Raw genomic sequence first — 5,244 nt, 5'->3', positions numbered from 1 at the left:
TACGACTTTCTGCGTGAGAGCGCCCTCTGGCTTCGAGTATGAATGAAACATACACCGCCTGAGTGTTTAGCGCACCGCGATGTTCATCTCGCCTTATTCTGTGTCCGAATAAAACATCAGATCATGCACAGACTATCCTGTCTCTTTGAATTTAAATCTATATTTATTCACACCGGCTCTTGAAAACCTCTATGCGAACACACTTGCCCGAAAAAGTGCGGGGGACGAATTTACGTGATATTAAAAGTGGAGGGGACACATCCCCCGCGTTCCCCGCGTAATCTACGCCCCTGCTGCAATGCACTCAAAGGGCTCTCTTTAGCTAACCATAATACAGCAAGCAGGTACCAACATGCCCCTATTACGGGTGGACATTTCAGATCTGTTTGTATTCTTTCTTGACGTGTTATGGTCACCATAGCATAACATGACACAACATCTCCAAATTCTTTTTGCAAAAATTGTGAGATCATGCTCTAAGATAGCTTTTGGATATGTCTGGTGACCGTTCTTAAAATAAACATTCAAAATTAAGTGTAAAAAATTACTTCCTTTACAGTCTGAAAGAAGAAAGTCTTATACACCTAGGATGGCTTGAGGGTGAGTAAATCATGGGAAAAGTTTCATTTTGGGGTGAAATATCCCTTTTGTGCCTTATTCTGCATGACCATATTTTAGATCCCTTATTCTTACACATACCTAAACTTAACAACTACCTTACTAACGGTTAATAAGCAGCAAATTAGGAGTTTATTGAGGAAAAAGTCATAGTTAATGGTGAGGATTGGTCTCCGAACTAAAGTGTGACCAGAAAGATCAACAAGAATGAATAGATTGTGTAAGACTTTAAGTTTTCATTATTCTCTTTCCATCTGAAATTCATATGGGACAACCTTATAATTATAAACACTGGTAACACTTTATTTTGATGATCTACATTAGACATTCTGCGAACTATAAGTCACTGTAAATAACTACAAGTCAACTAGGAGTCATTAGAGTATTAGTGGACTGTTTGCTTAATATCTGCTAACACTTTATTGTAAGGCCTCTGCGAATATCGCACAAATGAACGATTGAATCTCCGCTCATTCTTCAGAACTGTATGTAAATGTGTGTGTGTATGTGTGTTTTAGCTTAGTTTAATGTAATCTAGAATAGCCAATAAATTCGTGTTTCATTTATAAAGAATCATTGTCTGGTGTCGTATAATTTTAAAGTCAAACCTTGCCAAGATCACGTTACCTCGCTAGGAGCTTACAAATTATCATAATTGTATTGACCTGTGGCCAAGGAAAATACACATAGTCAGATTGTTAAGATACACGGACATTAACGTCTCGCTGGACGACCGTTGATAAGGTGTAAACTATTAAAATTTGAAATCAGTTCTAATCAGGTTGACTTCGAATTTTCAGATTCGAGTCCTCTCAAAACCTGAATGAATTAATAATAATTAATTCCCTAAGAAAAGTAATCAGACATTACATTATATTGATGGTCCCCCAATACACATTCTTTGCAAATGCATGTCAGCTTATTCTGCTAACCCTAACCCTAACCTAACAGTCTCTCTAATAAAGTTCTCTAATGAGAGTTAGTTGACATGTAGTTGCAAAGTTGCAGAGCTACTAGAGTTAGTAGAATGTTTAAAGTGGACAATCAAAATGTAAGTGTAACCTAAACACCATATACTGTATAGTATATATGATAAACACCTAATACAATTATAAATAACTTAAAAATACCAAAGAATTGATAAACCATCAGAAGTAATTATGTCAGACAGTGCTTATTAATGAACATTATTAAGTGTTCATGAAGTGTTCCATGACCAAGATATGTAATCATGGAATACTGCAACCAAATAATATTATACGACTACATCCCAGCCATTTGTTGCAAAATTACTTTAAATCTATTCACATATATGACAAATATACTGTTTATTCATTTTTTTATCCTGTATATTTCATTAAGAAACAGAGCATGCTCGGTGGCTCTTAATTTTGCCAGAGTACTCTGACCTGATGTTATCAACAAAATCAGATTAACATACCGCTACCCTAAATAAATGAATTACAAAGAAACGCGTTCACGGGATATCAATGAAGAAGTGATAGGACAATGTTGAAATTTGCTGCTTCCGTATTAACCCAGTTTTAATGGGATTTCAGACAGATAATGGCACAAATTAATGTTTCCTTTCAAGTGAATGTACTAACTGTGATAAATTGATTCCCCGTTCTCTCCTGAGCTTTTTCTTTTTTGGCTCTATTTTAATTTTAGATGAAGCAATAAGAGATTAATGGTTGCTATCTCATCTTTATGCATCTAATGAAATTACAGACGAGGGTATGATTAGTTGAACAATGGCTTAAGAACCCACTTTATGCAAGCAATCTCGCGTTAAAAGGAGCTGAAAATTGACACAGGCTGAAGAGGAGGGAATTTGGCAGTATATGCCCACATCTGTGTCTATGGATTATGGATTTTCACCCAGGGATTTTAATGGAGCTACACAAAGTCATCTGTGGCCAACCAGTGCTACTCCAAACCTTGGAACGTGAACTTTGTTATTGTTTAATGGTCATTCATGGCTGAACGATGGGGATCGCAAGCCAGTAACGTGGGACTGCTGTTTGTTTGGGCCTAACAAAATACACCACTGGGTCTTTTAGATGGGGCCTAAAAACAAACATGCCTCTCTACTTCTCTGACGGCGCCACTGAACAGAAACAATGCCTGGTCAAGGCTTGCTGCTTCTCCTTGTGCTCAATGTCTAGAAGGAATAAAACCACCGGTTTGGTACATTGTTCACATTGATCAGCCTTCTGATTCGACAGAAGCCTAAATCGTGCGTTTTGGTCATGATCTAATTAGCTAATCCATAAGGCGCTGAAATGTGCTCTTTGTTATAAATGTCGAACGAAAGCCATAGGCAGACTGTAACAGATCGGCCAGGCTCCGCCACCACCCAATCACAACGATCCCTCTCACCTGAGTTCTGAGCACCTGCACCTGTCACCAATCAAGCACCTCATTACCAGCCTGCATAAAAGCACACACCTCAGACACCCTCACTGTCCGGTCTCGTTTACACGTAGAGGACTCAATGACTTTGCTACTGAATTCCTTTGAATACTTCTTGCATTACTTACCTCCTGTGTTCCTCCTAGTGTCTCCTCGTCTCCAAGTGTCTCCTGTATCTCCTAGTTCCCGGATCGCTGAGGTGTGTGTGCTTCCCCCGTATCCCTTCCAGCCTCCATCAAGCCAAAGACTCGGATTACTCCACTCTCCATATCCTTTGCACTCTCTCACGGACCTTTCCCTCACCATCACTTCCTCCGGACCCGACACCAGTACTCACTGTGACCTAATAAACGCTTTTGTATATAAACTAACCTGTTGTGTCAGCCCTCTTCCGTAACACAGACATGGGGCTGCAGAATTCCATAGCTACTTGAACTATTGATTTGTGTTTAAACTTTTTTAAACTTTTTTTTTTTTCTGTGAGAAGAAATTATACAGTTTAGCAGGTTTTACATAAAAAAAATATTTTAGTACAAAATGCAGCGACTGACAAATCAAAAGATGTATTCTGTCTCTCTGTCTGTCTGTGTCTATCTAGATAGATAGATAGATTGATAGATATTTGAAAGATCTAAAATCAATATTGTGATCAGCGAAATTGTGAAATGACTCCAATAATAATAAAAAAAAACTAAACTAATAAATAAATAATAGTTTCATATCTGGAAGAATCTTGCACACAAGCGTTAAAACAAATCAATCTTAAATCTGATCTCAATTAAAAGGCTGTAGGTTAATCTAAGATGATGTTTCTGTTTTAAAAAAAAAATGCAATTTCCAAATCAAAGAGGAAACTTGAGGCTCTTCTTCAAAAAAGATCAGGAACCTCTCTTTTAGTCCCAAGAGGCTTGAGAGAAATGTTAAGAATTCAAATGCCGAGCCAGAGAGATAAGGTCAAAACTAAACTACAGAGGCAGGCTATTTGAAAGAAAAGAACTGCTCTGTAATGCCGTCTGCTAGCAGTAATCAGTCTCATCAAATGGGATTCGGGCTCTGTGGCTCTGCATTTTTAGCTCTTCTCCTCCCTACAAATCTCATCTTGGATATTCTTGCCAAAAGACTTGGAACGAGTATGATTTTGGTATATTATTGAGAGATCAATACAGATTCTTGCTTGAATGCAATGACACCGTGAGCTTACAACAACTGTACTGTAGATGTCTAGCTAATGTCAATTCATTGTGAAACTACGGTTTCCACATCCAGTGCATTGAGTTGGAGCTGGCGCGAGGACGTGAACCTTTAGCAGGATTTTCCCCACTAGTCTCTACATCTGTCAAAACAGTGTGCCGTTATGTTTGGAGGATATGCAGAAACCCTCATTGGTGCATTTCAAATTCAATTTAGCGATAGTAGATTGACTGAGTGTTTCTCCCTCCTCTTCTTTTAAAAAGGGTTTATTTTTCCCATAGCTCGTTTCTTTTGAATAACGTGGCACAGCATTTATCCCTGTCCTTCACAAATCCTCGGCTCTGCAGTCTGCTGCTGCCTTTGACGTTGCTTATGTGTCCTTAGGAATAAAAAGAAGGTGGGGGGGATAGAAAATAAAATGAGCTATTGTTTTCCTTTGATTCCGGGCAACAGTTCAGATATGGCAAGGGCACAGAGCCAAGTCCTCTGCAACAGACACTGCTAGCAGTGCAATACAAAACCCACAACAGAATATACATTTGTAGATGTCTTACACTAGGTTTTAACTATACGAGACTCTCTCTCTCTCTCTCTCTTTTTTTTTGTGCAGGGTTCAGGGGTGTTGCGAGGGGTTGAGAACGAAGGTAGAGGAACGGAGGTGCTGCCGCGGACCTCGGCGAGGACAGCCAATCTCCTCATTCAAGCCTGCCTCCACACAGCTCATATTGTCAGTTTGCCAGTTTAAAGGAACCTTGAGCAGCATCAAAGATCTTTTCAAAGCCTTAATCCTAATAGGTCGTGGTTTGTTCTGTCACATCAAAGACGCGAGCGAGGGAAGTACAGAGGGGAAGAATGCATCGGGGGCGAGCTGGCAAAGATTCTTATGGGGAAGATTGGCAGAGGATTTGCGGCACGGCGAGCACTAAAATATGAAATATCGGCCATGGAAAGCCTGCTGTAATAGATATGAAATGGGCCTTCTCAACACCATGAAAGGCTGACATTTGCTGAAAGATTGTC

This window comes from Sinocyclocheilus rhinocerous, unplaced genomic scaffold (genome assembly GCF_001515625.1).
Source record: "Sinocyclocheilus rhinocerous isolate Xijiao unplaced genomic scaffold, SAMN03320098_v1.1 scaffold1636, whole genome shotgun sequence".
Lineage (NCBI taxonomy): Eukaryota > Metazoa > Chordata > Actinopteri > Cypriniformes > Cyprinidae > Sinocyclocheilus > Sinocyclocheilus rhinocerous.
This window is presented reverse-complemented; position numbering follows the sequence as displayed.